Source organism: Petaurus breviceps, unplaced genomic scaffold (assembly GCF_028583685.1).
Source record: "Petaurus breviceps papuanus isolate PSGF00001 unplaced genomic scaffold, PetGlider_PUasm1.0 90804, whole genome shotgun sequence".
In the NCBI taxonomy this organism is placed as follows: domain Eukaryota; kingdom Metazoa; phylum Chordata; class Mammalia; order Diprotodontia; family Petauridae; genus Petaurus; species Petaurus breviceps.
Genome location: NW_027187348.1, coordinates 8,310,302 through 8,327,312, shown reverse-complemented (window position 1 = coordinate 8,327,312; position 17,011 = coordinate 8,310,302). Strand labels below are relative to the sequence as shown.

General features: G+C 36.9%; 1 protein-coding gene and 1 long non-coding RNA gene across 10 annotated transcripts in view; both read right to left on the bottom strand.

Moving 5' to 3' along the window:
- The window catches only part of FTCDNL1 (formiminotransferase cyclodeaminase N-terminal like), a 139,838-nt gene that overhangs the window by 27,365 nt on the left and 95,462 nt on the right, over positions 1–17,011 (bottom strand). The gene's annotated exons all lie outside the window — the stretch shown is intronic.
- On the bottom strand, positions 238–1,445 carry LOC138147711 (uncharacterized). The gene is made up of 2 exons (XR_011164868.1): positions 1,130–1,445; positions 238–757 (listed from the first exon to the last, which is right to left on the bottom strand). It is a non-coding gene; the product is annotated as an uncharacterized lncRNA (long non-coding RNA).

The window sequence follows — 17,011 nt, the reverse complement described above, 5'->3', positions numbered from 1 at the left end:
TGAATGTAAAGAACAAAATTCATCAATAAAACTTTTTAAAATGTGCACAAGCACACACAGACATACACAGAGATACGCACATGCACACACATACATACACACCCCTTACCTCTGTTGCTCTCTTCCTCCTTTCTATCAAATTGGGTTCTTACTATTGCTACTTCCTTTGTCATAAGGACAATTAAACACAAGTCTAGTATGCTGTAATGTAATGCCAAAAGAAGGCAACTTCCCAGGTTCAAAATACCAGCATAGGTGCTCTCTATTTTATTCAGTAACAAACCCAGAACAGAGAAGATCAAAACATGACATCATTCAAAATACAGTATTTACTAAGTATGATTAAATAATCTCCAAGTACTACCCCATCCCAGGACCTTCCAATCATTCAATCAATTACAAAGTCTCTGTTCTAAATACTTCTCCACCCCTAGGCTATACCTTAATTAAGTCCACCACAAAGCCCCTCTTCTCAAATGGAGATTAGTTTCCAAACATAAGTAAAATACATTCATTTGCTCAACCATAGAACACAAAAAGGTCAAAAGTTCCCCACCCCTGGATCACAATTGAATCTACCCCAGAGTTACATCAAGTTTAAACACAGCACTTAATACCCAAATGGAGGTCTTTTCTTCATCTTGACACACGAGGCAAGTTCTCAGCAATCTTAGTTCCTGGGGAGACAAGGCTTAGCAAGGCCATAAGATACATTGCCAGTCCCTTCATGAATTTATCCTCTGTCTGTAGAACAGACCTAGAACCCCTGAACACATTAGCAAAGCCCTCTCCCAGGATTTCTGTAAACATACAACAAGAAAATCCTTCTTCAGGGCTTCTGAACCAACAGAAAGGCTCCCAGACCCCTGCAACAACAGCACTGTCCTTCACCAGTGGACAGTATTCATTCTGTCTGCCGGACAGTCTCCAGACCCCTGCAACAACAGTACTGTCCCTCACCAGTGGACAGTATTCACTCTCAGTACTGTCCCTCACCAGTGGACAGTATTCACTCTCTGTCTGCAGGACAGTCTCAGGCCTTCTTAACCAAATGCCAGGTTCCAGGACTTGTTCAACAGGACAGTCTTTCACCAGTGGACAAATCTGGCAAAATAACATCAAAACAGACAGACAAAGTACCAGCAAAACAGCCATGTCTCCTCAGTCCTTGGCAGCTCAGGGGGCAGGTCTCAAAAGTCCAGGGCAATTCAAAGCGGCCACCAGCAATTCTCTTAGTCTCTCTCCACGAGGTGCAGCTTCCAAAAAAGAACTTCCGCCTCTCTCTAGTGTCTCTCCAAATCTACGTCACCAGCTCCTCCCAGTCAGGACTTTCTTTTCACATCAAAAAGTCCATCCCACAGGTGGGATTAACAAGCTCTGGGTTTTAATACAATCAATTTGAAAACCAAGCCCAATACAGGGGAATCTCCACATTCCATTACTATCACATATGCATACTTCAAAATTCTACAAATACAGATTTTCACTTGAAAAATGAACAAAAAGAATGCAAAAGAAAGGAAGAGTTTGTTACATTGCTGAGAGGCCTGCTAGCCAGTTCGTTGGCCATGTGGACACATTCTAATATCTATCAGTTAACTGTAGTATGAAACTTATATTTGATCATAGGAATGCAAAAAAAAAAAACAATCTGCATGTGTTTTTCTTGTTTAGATTTTTTTAATACAATAGACCACGCATACAATCATCCATATACCCAAAGAGGAGCATGATATAATAAATAAAAGACTGAATTAATAGTTCAGAAGATCTGAATTTCAGTCATACCTCAGATACTTACTAGTTATATGAACTAGAACAAATCTCAGCCTCAATTCCATCATTTGTAAAAATATCTATAAAACTTACCTTACCCAGTTGTTGTAAGGATCAAAAGCTATAACACATGTAGAGCATTTGCAAACCTTAAAGCGCAATTTAAGCATCTGTTATTCTTAATCCTAAACTAAGCTTTCATTCCATTTTGCTTCAATACTTCAAAAAAAAGAGTAATACTAGAAAATAGTTTAAGCAATGTAACAGTTAAAACTTTAATCAGTTTCAAACTTTGAAAATTTGGAGACCATACATTAAAAAATATTAAGAATATAGCAATACTTTTTAATCTTTGGGAAATTACATAGCATGCAATGTGGGGGGGCAAGAGGAAAAGTTCTCTCTTTGAATGTCAAAATTTTTCAAGAGATAAAGCATTACTTTTTCAATGTCTTCACTAAACAGAGATGTTAAGTATGGCCCCCCAACCATTCCCATCGAGTACAAAGCTAACCAGTATTCACCCCATATGCTCAGCTTTGAAGTGTGAAACTGTGACCATCCCACTAGTCTATGACTACCATCAAAGCCATCTCATTACGCCTCGTACTGTGAGTTAAAGCACAGGGCCCTAACCACTCCAACACAAACACCGCATTAACAAAGCAACCACAATATTCCTCCCCCACATGACTTGAACTCAAAGAAATTTCTACCATATGTACACACATGAGATACGAAAATTTATTGTGCTAGAACATCATTGAGAAGTATGTTAAGCATGTTGACTAAAAGGGGATGTTATTCTAAGGAAATGGAAAAAAAATAAAATGCAGCTGATCTTTGTGATGAAAGAACAGAAACATTAAACTGAAAAATGAGATTAAGTACAATTCCTAAATTGCCTTTCTTCTGACACATTCTCCTGCCTGGTTTTTCTTGTGGGAGTGGAATACAATTTAAGAGGAGAAAACAAAACACTATCACTCCATGCTGGGTGCTACTGTTTACTCTATCACATTTTACTTCTAAAATACAAATAAAGATACAAATAAAGATAAACTGATAATGTCTATGATTCAAAATGAACAGGCTTCTTTCTCAGGCAAGTAATTTCATTGCTAAGTCCTATTTCCATTTATTCTGCCAGCAAGAGAAATATGTGTGTGTGTATATGCATATGTATGTATGTATATATTTGCCTATAGAAATCCAGAAGACTTATGAGAAGTTAATTCCAATTGAGCACTTAATTAATGGAAACACAGGGAGAAATGAAACTATGTGTTACAGCTGTGAATTCTAATGAGGAAATAAGTTTACAAAATTTGGTATGAACATTGCCTTGTGGAAATCATTCAAGTATAAATAAGATTACAATGTACTGTCTTACCTTTCCTACCTACTCAATAACTCCTCCCAAATAATTTCTTTAGCCTCCTTATACTGAAGGTCCTGAGGTCATTTATTCTTTTCCCAATCTGTCAATCCCATTCTGGCCTCCTTCCCTTTCCTACCCACTCTCAACACAATGTTCAGCTATTTCTACACTGTACTTTCCTCAATCTTTGAATCATTTGTCCTTTTGAGATTTAGGGGATAAAGACTTGCTTGCTAAGACCAAGGATATGATTACATTTCCTCCTTGAACCTATATTCCATCCAAATGAACCTATTGGATACATTCTCCCACTTGCACTCCCCCAGGGCATCCCTTATTCCTGGAATATACTCTTTCCTGATCTCTGCCTATTGAAATACTCAAAGCTCAGATAGGCATCATGTCCCCCATGAGGCCTTCTCTGATCCCTCCACTTCCCTATCCCCAGATTAAAGTATTTTCTCTGTTGTCATATTTTCCTAGAGCACATTGTATTTCTCTCTCTTTTGTCCCAATCACATTCAACTTCGTAACACAGTTATTTACGTACATGCATCATCCTTAGTAAAATGTAAGTTCTTGCACTTCAGGGACTGTCTTTTTTTTTTTTTTGCCTTTGTATCCTCAGTGTCCAGCATAGTGCTTTGCATATAGTAGCTCCTTAATATTTCTTGAATTGTATTTTACTATACTACTGTTCCTAAAATAGAGAATTTTGATTATATAAAATTAAGAAGTTTTTGCACAAACAAAACCAGTGCAACCAAAATTAAAAGGAAAGCAGAAAACTGAGGGGAGGAATCTTTATAACAAGGATCTCTAATAAAGGCCTCATTTCTCAAATATATAGAGAACTTTTATATTTATAAATTATATAATTTTATATTTATAAAATACATGTCATTCCCCATTTGATAAATGATCAAAGGATATAAATAGGCAGTTTTCAGATAAAGAAATCAAAGCTATCTATAGTCATAAGAAAAATGCTCTAAATCACTATTCATTAGAGAAACTCAAAGGAAAACAACTCTGACCTACCACCTCAAACCTATAAGATTGGCTAATATGACAAAAAAAGGAAAACTACAAATGTTGGAGGGAATATGGGAAAACTGGGACACTAACGCACTCTTGGTGGAACTGTGAACCAATTCAACCATTCTGGAGAGCAATCTGAAACTATGCCCAAAGGGCTATAAAACAGTGCACACCCTTTGATCCAGCTATACTACTGCTAGGTCTATATCCCAAAGACATAAAAAGGATAGCAGGGAAGTACCTAACTGTACAAGAATAGCACCTATTTTGTAATGGTTAAGAATTGGAAATTGAGAGGATGCCCATCAATTGTGGAATGGCTATACATGCTGTGGTATATAATTGTGATGAAATATTATTGTGCTATAAGAAATGATAAGCAGGATGATTTCAGAAAAACTTGGAAAGACTTAAATGAATAGATACAAAGCAAAGTGAGAAGAATAAGGAGAACACTGTATGCAGTAAGAGCAATATTGTACAGTAAAGAAATGTGAATGACTTAGCTATTCTCAGCAATACAATGTTCCAAGACAATTTCAAAGTACTAATGATGAAGCATACTATCCACCTCTAGAGAAAGAACTGATACTATTTTTATACAAATTTAAGCATGTTATTTTCTCTTTCTTCCTTCCTTTCTTCCTTTCTATATAAGTCTTCTTGTACAAAATGACTAATACAAAAATGTTTTACATGATTTCACATGCATAAACTATATCAGATTGCTTATAATCTCGGGGATGGGAGGGGGGAAGGAGAGAGGGATAGAATTTGGAACTCAAAACTTTTTTTAAAAACATTTAAAAATCATTTTGACATGTAATTGGAAAAAACTAAAGTATTATAGTAAAAATAAATAAATGATTACAGGCAAAAAAAAGAGTACATGTGACAATGTCTCTCTATAGGATCATAATCACCTAGACTTTTGCTATATTCTGTGCCAAAGACCTCAAATAGCTTTCCATACAGGCTAATACAGAAGACTCTCTCAGTAATCCAAACAATAAGGGACATAAATACAGATACAGAAGGAAAACCATTCATTTCTCATCTGTTTCCCTTGCTTTCCTTTCTATCAAAAGACTCAGCCCTTGGTCACAGTATAAAAACTAGTTAAGAGACACAGGAGACCTTAAAACTCCCTGCATTTATATGCTTCCTACAGGCTACCACAGAACATGAAAGAAATTGAGATCGTTGTTAGGAGATATTGGTAGCTTCTTCTTCCCTGTTCCTACCACTCAACTCTTCTGCCTCCCTGATTGTTGGAACACTTCCTACAAACAAGTTCAGGTATCCTCTATCATAAAAATATAAATCTCATTTATTCTGAATTTCCTTCAAGCTATTTCCTTATTGTTTTTCTCTCCTATGAAAAATATTTGGATAGAATAGTCTATACTCTCTGCCTCTGCCTATACTCTGTCAACAACCATTCATTCCTCAACCCCTTGCAGTATGATTTTCATCTTTGCCACACTACTCAAACCAACCTTTCTAAGGTTATCAATGACCTCCTTATTCACCAAACCAAGAGATCATGGAATTTAAGTCTAGAACGGACCTTGAGGTTCATCTAGTTCTGATGACAAGGAGGATTCAGCACAATGTTGTGAAAAGAGTTCTGGATTTGGAGTTAGAGATTATAGGTTCAGATCTCAATATTCAACTTCAGCTTATGTAAGAAGTGTTGGGCAAATCACTTAAGCTCTGTAGGACTTGGTTTCTTTACTTATAAAATTAAGGGATTAGACTAGAATTATCCCTGATTTCCTTTCCAGTCCCCAGACTAGGATTCTGTGATTTTATTTTTCCATTCCTAACTTCTTTAGCCCTCACTTGACATTGTTGGTCATCCCTTGTTTCTGAATACTCTCTCTTCCCTTAGCTACTATAACACTGTTCCTACATTATTGTCTCTACCTGTACAATTACTCATACATCACTGGCTCTTCACTCTCCTTTCGTCACTTAATATTAGATGTACTTCAAGGCTCTGTCACTGTATCTCTTCTCATCTCTTTCTACATTCTGTCTTGATCTCATCCATTTCCATGGTTTTAATTATCACATAGTAGGTACATAATAGATGCTTATCTAAATCTTACTTTTTTTAGAAATAATATATTTTATCTAAATAGGAAAATCCTTCAGTTTTGTCACTGACAGGAATGTTAAATAAGCAATAGCAACCTTGTTGCTGGCAGGTATGTACAATAGATGCAGTAATGTAGAACAAACACTGTAGGGCAGAAACTTGGCTTAGCTCTTTTTTTTCTTTTCCCATATTTTCATGGCAAACAGGATCATTATGGGAACTAAGAAAAGGTTATAGTCTCAGCTTCACATACCTCACTTAAATCATTTTTAGGTGGCATCTTTGCACTGGTTTGAGGGAATACAGACTTACAATTAGGGATTTGATGGAAGTTAAAAAAAAATTTCTAAGTTCAAGTCAGATAGTTGGCTGGGACCAGGGACTTTGAGCCAGCAACAAAAGAAGATATAGCCAGATTGGATTTAATCTTAACCTTAGGGTTTCTCCTGGCTTTCATTAGTTACCTAGCTGGATTGGTTGTCATTGCCTCCTTATTAACCCTCCATTTCCTGAGAGGGGTTTACTAGCAGCTTGTGCTAGGTCCCAACATACTATGGCAGAATGTACTTCAGGAAACACTGCTGCTAGGAACCAATGGAGGCTCCCAACAGATGACATGATGCCCCATGGAAGGCTGAGATGCAGTGACCACCAGAGGGCAGCAGAGAGCTATACAATGAGGGCACCAAAATTGGTTGCTTTATAGAATAAGAGGTATGAGTTACCAGTCACAAATGTGCCCTACCCACACATGTTCCTGTATGTGTGGCTTCATTATATGTGTTTAAACCACATATATTTCCTGTATGTGTGCCCCTTCACATGTACTCCCTGCTCATTCAAGTATGTTCCCTTTATGTGTTTACAAAGGGAGCTAAAAGTCACAGTGGATAGAATGTGGACTTGGAATCTGGATGGCCTATGTTCAAATTCTGGATTAGATACTTAACTACTTGTGTGACCCTGGGAAAGTCACTTGATCTTTGTCAGCCTCAGTTTCCTCATCTGTAAAAATGGGGATAATAATACACCTATCCTGGGGCAGCTAGGTGGCGCACTGGCCCTGGAGTCAGGAGGACCTGAGTTCAAATCCAACCTCACACACTTAACACAAAAACTAGCCGTGTGACCTCGGGCAAGTCACTTAACCCCAACTGCCCTCCAAAAAAACAAAAACAAAAATACACCTATCTCAAAGAGTTATTGAGAGGACTAAATGAAATAGCATATGTAAAGTGTGTTGCAAATGTTAAAGCATTAACCATCATCATCATCATTATTATTAAGAGTAAGAAGCCAGATGGCCATCAAGCATGTTGCAGATATTACAAGAAGATATCTTCTAAATCAAGGCATCTATGATTTTTATGTGTAAATTTTTTTTCCCTAGGCTTGACCATAAGCTCCCTGTAGGTAAAAATTGTCATATGGTGTCTAGTATTCTGGTACCTAAAGTAATCTGAATCTCTGACCCTGTTCTGTGGCCCAGTCCAGCTCTGAAAATACTGGAATTTAAGAACCCTTATCTGTTGACCCTAATTTATTGTGGCCCTTGAGCCCTTTTCCAGCAGCAGTGATAAGCAGAAGAAAATGTGGACCATGAAAGTTTCAATGTAACAGACAAGTTCCAGGTGGACCTCCATGGTAAACCCACTACACCTCTCCTAGAGTGTGAGAAGAAGGGAGAGCCATAGGATTCAGGCAGCCACTTTGTAATATCCTCCTCGTTCGGGCAGTTTTACTATATGTACCTTACTGATCTAGGATGAATATTGAACCCTTTCATATTGTAACATCTTTCTCCATTTCTCCAAGGATTTTTGAGTCCTAAATTATCCCTCCACCCAAAGAAAAAATCACTAGATTTTTTCTAGGCCAGATCACTACCAAATAAATGGTTTCTTTACAGCTCTTCAGGTGTGATCTCCTTGACATTAGAGCATATCATAAACTCTAGGAAGGAGCATAGGGGATATTCCTGGGATAGAAGAGGCTGGCTCATCATATTTATACAGTCTGTTGTTAGCTATCATGAGCACTAAATCTCCTCCCATATACTTGCCTTTAAAACTGAACACAAGAAAGCATCTAAACCCCAAGGGAAAAATGAGGAAGTCAAGGAATATTAGGCTCATCACTGCATTTACAGACCATTAAAACAATCCCTTGGCTCAGCACCTTGATGATTTGATTTGTTTCTTAAAGAGACAAAGGAAATCTTAGCTTGTTGTTCTGGTTTTATACTTTATTATTTAAGTTTTAATGTTGCTGCTACTATTCTCTAAGAATGTCTGAGAGTCTACTAAAGTTCAAATTCAATTAAAATGACCAGAAAGCAAAGAAGATAATATAAGCTTTGGATATTGCAGGGTTTCCATCATATGTCAGAATTGGTGAAAGGTAAGGAGTGAGCATCTTTCTAATGATCCCTTGGCTTAATACAGATATCCTAAGAAACCTCCATTGGGTACAGGGGTAGAAAGGATGGGGACAGGGGTCAATCACTCAGTTTTTACATGAAAATGAACTTCTTTATTAGTAGGGGGTAGTGTTCAAGGAAATGTATGGTGTAAAGCAGGATTTAGTTTAATCAATTTGCTCCAGCTAGTTAATGAGATATCCCCAGTCAATGGGACACTTTCCATAAAGAAAGAGAAATGCAAATTCATGACTGGCCCAGCTAACTCAGAATTTCTAATTGGGTAAGATTAGACTAATGAAAATAATTATTATAACTATCAGTTATATAATTCTTTGAAGTTTATAATAAGCTTTATGTATATTATCCCATTTGAACCTAAAATCAATCCTATCAAATTAGCTGGTACTTTAGTTTCCAATGCTCCCTGCTTTTTCCTGTTATTAGTGTCTCACTATTCTAAGGTGGTAGAGGTATTTATGACAGTCACCAAGCCTGCAGCAATTTGTACTTATTAGTCATCAAACAACTAATTATCCTTCATGACTGTTAAATCCACTAAATTGATTAAAAACCCACCTTCATCACAAAATTATCATTTCAAAACATTATGACATAATGAAAAGGGTACAGAGTTTGGGATCAAGAAAGTGCTGTTCAACAAAACACTGGACTCTTCTCAACAATGCAGGGATATAAGTCAATCCCAAAAGACGCATGATGGAGAGAAAAACGTGCATTCAGAGAAAGAACTAGAAAGAACTAAATTTATATCCAGGTGGAAGCAAAATACCTGATCTTTTTCGTTCTCTTATTTGATTTTATGTCCTCTTTACCATTTTTCATTCCAGCTGATATAATCCATCCTTATAACCTGACCATTGTATAATGTGAAAGTATTTACAGATCCTATACTTGATTATAAGACGCCATGGGGGGAGGGAGGGGAAGGAGGGGGACAAAATGTGAAATTCAAGGAATTGTGGAATTGAATCCTGTAAACTAAAAGGAAACAAACAAATTAATAAATTAAAAATTGAATTAAAAAAAAAGAAAGTGCTGTTCAAGTACCTACTAGCTACTAAAATAGGTTTATAGTCATGTGGATGCAGGCAAATTATTCAACCTCTCAAAGCCTCTATTGTATCTTCTATACAATATGGATGATAAACCTATCTAGGTCCTATAGTGACTTGAGAAAAGTGTTTTATAAACTATAAGGTGCTATATAAATAAGTTATTACATTATTTCATTTATTTCTGTAGTTCCCATTTATTTTCCTACACCCTTTTCAGTACCACATATGGAGGCCATATTCTTGAATGGAGTACTCTACTGCAGACTAAAATTAATCTATATATAAAGTAAACCATTGCTTTCAGAAGTGATGACAATGGCAGGACTATGGGAAAAAAGGAAAAGAGAACAAAATCCATACTGAAAACACCAAAACCTCCTATCCCTAACCAAATACAAGGCTGCTTTCATATGACCATCTCCATAGCAACTGGAGAAGCAAAGTATATTTAAGCCTTGAAGTGAAAAGTTGTTCTTGATTTGCCAGATCAGACTGTTTTGACAGTCTGTAATAGGTAATCAAAGGGTACCAAGACTACCATGCGATAGTGTTGATGCCTTGTGAATCCATGATGGCATCTTTCCTCTCAGCCACAAAAATACTAGAAGCACCATCCTGAATCTACTCCCATGGCTGCTGATGACTGCTAATGAAAGTCATTGATATCATGTGTGCATGTAGCATATTTAATTAGATTAAGAATTCAAAAGTGAATATGGCACCTATTTTTTAAGTGACCTAGAGAGCACCAGGCCTCTCCAGCACTACAATATCAGTGTCATAAACCAAAAGGTAAATCTCCATGTAGTTTTATAAAACACAGCTCTGATACTGTGTTACCACTGAGAACTGTGCCCCTACAGTTTTGCATTTGGAAAGGGTTCACACATGTAGAAGCATATTATTTGCGGACAAGTGTTGTCAGATGGAAAAGGGATTAGATGCATTCTCCTTGGACCCATAGTACAGAACTACAAAAGTTATATGTGTAAGTTACAAAGAGAAAAATTTGTATTTCATGTAAGGAAAAATGTCCTAATAATTAGAGCTACCTCAAAGGGTAAAATGAGTTGCCTCAGGAGGTATTGGGCTCCTCTTCACCCAAGGTCTTCAAGCAAAGATTGGATGACCATTTGTTAAGTATGGTGGAGAGGACATTCTTGTTCCACAAGGTGTTGGACAAAATGGCAACTGAGACCCCTTCTTAATCCAAAACTGTATGAGTGGAAGCCCTGAATAGGAGAGAAAACGAAAGGGGGTAGTGCATTGCAGTGTCCAGAAAACCTTCCAAAAGAAGTTCTTTGAAAATTTATAAAAGACTACTCATAAACTGGAGATTCAGAAGGAATAGTTTTAATTATTTATTTGGATGATGGGCCAGATAAAATGTTCCAAAACTATGCCAATGACACTGAGAAGCTCCTGGAAGAAAAAAAATGTCAATTAAAAGCTACTCTGAAAATTAAGAGAAGAGGGTACAAGTAAACAGGATAAAACTGTATTGGAAAATAAAAGTAAACTACATAAAACAGGGTACAGGGATAGGCAGCTTTGCAGCAGGTCAATAATATCGACAATGTGGTGGAATAGAAAGAGCATTAGATCTGGAGTCTGAGGGTCTGGTTTGGAATCCTAGCTTTGCTTCTTGCTATGTTTGGAACCTTAGGCAAGCCACTTCCCCTCCTCACTGGTAACATCGAGGGGTGGGTCTAGATAATCTCTAAGGTTCCTTCCAGCTTTAAAATCTGATCCTGTAAATATACTATAATATTTTTGTCATTAAAAAACAACAGAGCAACACTTCAAAGGAGAATCAGGAACATGACATATGGAAACCATAACATAATCTTCCACTAGCTTCTGCACTGGTCAGGGTTTGCTTATTTTTTTTAATACTATACCCAGTTTGGGGTCCTTTAACTGAAGATGTACAGAATTGACAGAGTATAAAAAGAACAATAAAAATAGCTTAAGGCTTGGGATTAGTGCAGATGAGAAAAAAAGTGAAAGAGTTCATCATTATTTAGTCTGGAGAAGAACAGATAAGAAAGAACAAAGAAACAGAATTTCAGAGTAGGAAGAGACCTCAGTGGCCATCTATACTAACTTATAACCCTGACATAAAGAGCTCCTACAAGACACATAACAAGTGGTCATCTGGTCTTTCCTTGAGGAAACCAATGTCTCCAGAAGTAGCTCATTCTGCTTTGCAATAACAGCAACTGAAAGGAAATTGTTCCTGGCATCAAGTCAGAATTTCCCTTATTGGGGAACTTTCATCCATGTGCCTAGTTCTGCTTTCTAATGCCAAACAAAAAAAGTATAATCCCACTTCTACATAATAATGTTTCAACATTTTAAAGATGGCTATAATGTCCTCTCCGAATCTTCTCCTATGTAGTCTAAACATAGCCAGTTTCTTCAACTGATCTTTATATGTCATGGTCTCAAATCTCTCCCTATTCTGATGACCTTTGTCCATTTTCTAATTTATCAATAAGCTAGAACTGATCACAATATCCAGATGTTATCTAATCAGGTATTTTCTTGTTCAGTCATTTTTCAGTCATGTCCTTTTACTCATCTGTAAATATCATGAAGAGTTCTTCATGATCCCATTTGGGGTTTTCTTGGAAAAGATACTGGAGTGGCTTTCCATTTCCTTTCCCGGCACATTTTATAGATGAGGCAAACAAGGTTAAGTGACTTGCCCAGGGTCACACAGCTAGAACGTGTCTGAAACCAGATGTGAATTCAGAAAGATGAGTCTTCCTGACTCCAGGCATGGCACTCTATCCACTGTGCCACCTAACTGGCCCTTGACCAGGTAAACAAAGCAAAGCTATCACCTTGGAAGATATATTGCATCATGTAGCTCAAGGTTAGATTCACTTTCTTAGCTGTCTATTGTTATGTTGAATAATGTTAAACTTGCAGTTCACTAAAAACCCCAGGCTTTTTTTTTTAGCCAAATTGCTGTTCAATTACGCCTCTCCCATATTTTACTTATAAAGTCAATTTCCTGAAGCCAAGTGGAAAATAATGCAATAGAAAGAACACTAAGCTTTGCAATCAGAAGACCTAGGTCCATCACTCTCCTCTGACATTTACTACCTGCATTATCTTGAGCAAGTCATTTAACCTCCATGGGTCTCCTTTTCCTCACCTGTAAAATGGGGCATTTTACTAAATAGCCCATGAGGTCCCTCCCAACTCTATGATCCTATGATCTGTTACTCTAACGCAACTGCCTTTAATCCTATCAATTTTATAGTTAGGTTTCGCCCAAACATTGTAGGCTATCAAGATATATTTTTGCATCTTAACTATGCCATCCAGCATATTAGTTATTCATGTTACCTTAGTTTCATCAGCAAATTGGACAAGAATTCTGTCTGCCGTTATACAAGTCATTGTATTACAATGGGTCATTGTATAAATGAAGCAAGTCATTAATAAAAAATTATAATGAGCAGAGGGCAAAGCACAGATCCCTGAGAAGATTTTCTTCCCAGTTGAAATAAAGGAATGTATAACTACTCTTTGAGTCCAGCCATTCAACTGGTTTCAAATCCATTTAGTTGTACTGTATTCATGTTTAGACCACATCTCTCCAGTTTTCCCACACAAAGAGCATGAGATACTTTATTAAATACTAGATGAAAACTGAGCTGTATCTACAGCATTCATCCATTCTATCATTTTAGTAATATTCAAAAAAATGAAATAAGGTGATTCTGGCTTGACCCGTTCTTGGTGAACTTGGGCTAGTTCTATGTTATTATCATTTCATTTTTTAGATGCCACTAGCCATTTCTTTAAGAATATATTCTAGAGGGGCGGCCAGGTAGCACAGCAAGTAAGAGCACCAGCTCCAGTGTTGAGAAGACCTGGAGATCGAATCCCGGGCTCAGACACTTAGCACCCACCCAGAAACACCTGGCCGTGTAACCTTGAGCAAGTTACTTAACCCCAATTGCTTAGGGGTGGCCAGGTGGCTCAGCGAGTAAGAGCACCAGCTCCAGTGTCAGGATGACCTGGATCAAATCTGGGCTCAGATACTCAGCACCACACCCAGAAATAACTGGCTGTGTAACCTTGAGCAAGTTACTTAACCCCAATTGCTTTAAAAAAAAAAGAATATATTCTAGAATTTCCCCAGAAATTAAAGTAAATAGTCCATAATTAATAGATTCCATTTCCTGCCTTTAAAAAATCAGAATATTTGCCCTTCTCTAATCATACAGTGAGGAAGTTAGGTGGCTCAGTGGGTCTGGAGTCAGGAAGACTTAAGTTCAAATCTAGCCTCAGACACTTAATAGCTATGTGACCCTGGGCAAGTCACTTAATTCCTGCTTGCCTTAATCCACTAGAGAAGGAAATGGCAAACCACTCCAGTATCCTCACCAAGAAAACCCCATGGACAGTATGGTCCACAGGGACATGAAGAATAGGATATGACTGATAAACTGAACAATAACAACAATCATATAGTATTTTTCCTGTTTTCCATGATACTTTCAAAAATCACTATCAAAATGAATATATGGGCCCAATGAATTGAATTCATCAAGGGCAGCTAAGAGTTCTCTTAATTATTATCTATTTATAGTAAATATTGACATCTTTCATCTTTCATCTGTTTGGTCCAAAAGTCTGAAATGTAGCTTGGCAAAAGAAATATATAAACATTTGTGAAAATAAGTATAGATAGATTTATAGAAATAGATTCATAGTGGTGTTTCTAGTATTTTGTGCCTGATACAATATTCCCAACAAAAAGAGAGAGGATGTGCTTAAACTGCATCAGGAAAGACTTATGTTAAGCACTACAAAGAATTGCCTAACAATAAGCAACTTTAAAACATCAGAATACATTGCCAAGGTCAATTGTAGAATCTCTTCCACAGATTTTGTTCCAAAATTGGATAAATAACTTTCTTTCTTAGATCATTAGTTGAGGTCCTTCCTGGATATAAGGGTGACATGAATTTCCAAGGTCTCTTGTAGCACTATATTGCCTAACTTCCTCCTAAGGTAGCAAGATTTTCTAAGTCATTCAGCAATTAGTCATTTTTTTATAAAACATAAGTACTCATTTATTTAACTTCTTGAAATAGTCCAAAATCTGAACAATTTAGTTGCACAGAAAAAGAAAATCAGAGATTTATGATCAACCAACTTTCATTAGGTATGTTATTCATTTACAAGGAGGCAGAGGGATATTTTTTTACATACTTTGTGTTCTGTTCATCCTTATTATTCACAAATATTTTTTAGTCTTTATTTTGCTTATGGCACCAAAGTAAGCTATAGGAATTTACAAGAATAGATAGTATACAAATTTTAATTATAAAGCGATATAACTAATCTTCTGTAAATATAACTTGTATATCTGAATGAACACTGTCCTTTCCAAGTAGTCCCCTAGTGAGGCTATATAATTAGTTAAACAGTACTGCCATTGTTTGGAAACATTTTTTGGAATTCTGCTAGAATTACCTTCAGAAACCATACTCTTATTATTTTCAGTATCCTCAATGGTATCCTCATCGTCATCCTTGGAAGGTGGATTTAATTTTTGGAAACAACCCAAAGACATTCAGAGCCAAGTATAAAAAATAAGGTTAGTTGTCCAGCCAGGTCATGCTATAATTTTGGTTAAATATGAAGCATAACTATAATAATGAGACTGATTTTTGTGAAGCTTTGAAGATGATTCTACAGACAAATGCCAAAGAAAAGTTGCAAAAAAATGTTTAGAGAAAGATAAGCAGCATTTGAATAAATGTATATCATCCAATAGTGATTACTTGGAATTGTGGAATGCATTGGTTGTACAAGTTATAAAGTATTTATTAAAAGAGGCATGTCTCACTGTTTTGTAATTATATCTCCTATAATTACATGGTCTATCAGGGCTGTGAGGGTCCTTAGGGATCTAATCTAATCTGATTCCCCTCATTCTGCAGAAAAATAAAAAAAAAAATAAAACCAAGACAGAGGAAGTGCCTTGCCCAAGGTCATGAGCTAGTTAGCACTTAAAGTATAAAAGGGGGAGATAAGAAAGTCAAATAGTCAAAATGTCAATAAGCACATACACACAGAGAATTATTTTGTTCAGATGTTTTTCAGTCATGTCCAACTCTTCATAACCCCATGGGGTTTTCTTGGCAAAGATACTGGAGTGGTTTGCCATTTCCTTCTCCAGCTTCTTTTACAGATGAGGAAACTGAGGCAAATATGGTTAAGTGACTTATCCAGGGTCATACAGCTAGTGTCTGAGACAATGTCTGAAGCCTGAAAGATAAGTCTTTGTGACTCCAGGTCTAGTACTGTATCCACTTTGCTACATAGCTGCCCCTAAGAGCTACACATATATACATAAATATACTAGTACTAAATTACAAATAACATCAAGCCTCTACAAACATTTACATGAACACACACACGCTTCATGCACATGGAAGAGAAGTCACTTTTGAAGGGCTTAGTAGTAAATTTTGTCTGTTGCTTCTTTAGTTGTTTCAATCATATTCAACTCTTGGTGACCCCATTTGGAGTTTTCTTGGCAAAGATACTGGAGTGATTTACCATTCCCTTCTCCAGCTCATTTTAAAGATGAGAAAACTAGGGTGGCTAGGTGGCACGGTGAATAGAGTACCAGCCCTAGAGTAAGGAGGACCTGAGTTCAAATCTGACCTCAAACACTTAACACAAAAAAAGTAGCCGTGTGACCTTGGCAAGTCACTTAGCCCTAATTGCCCTGCCTTCCCCCATCAAAAAAGCAAAAAAGAAAAAAGAAAAAAAGAAAGATGAGAAAACTGAGGTAAATTGTCTTAAGTGACCTGCCCAGGGCCATACAGTTAGTAAATGTCTGAGACATTTGAACTCATGACAATGAGTCTTCCTGATTCCAAGCCCAGTTCTCTATCCACTGTACCACCTACTTGCCCCTAGTAGCAAATACAGGACAAATTTTGTATAGGGCCACATTCTTCTTTGGATAAAAAGGCTTTATACAACATGTAAAATATAAGCTGGCCTTTAAACAGTAGAAGGACCATAGTCTGATAGAATGGAACACATAGGCTGGTTGTCTGCCTTCACATGATTCAAACCAAAAGATTCCTTCGCATCACGTCCAATAATGTTTCTATACAAGACAACAGAAAGAAGCATTTATTATTAAGTATCTAATAAGTGTCAGG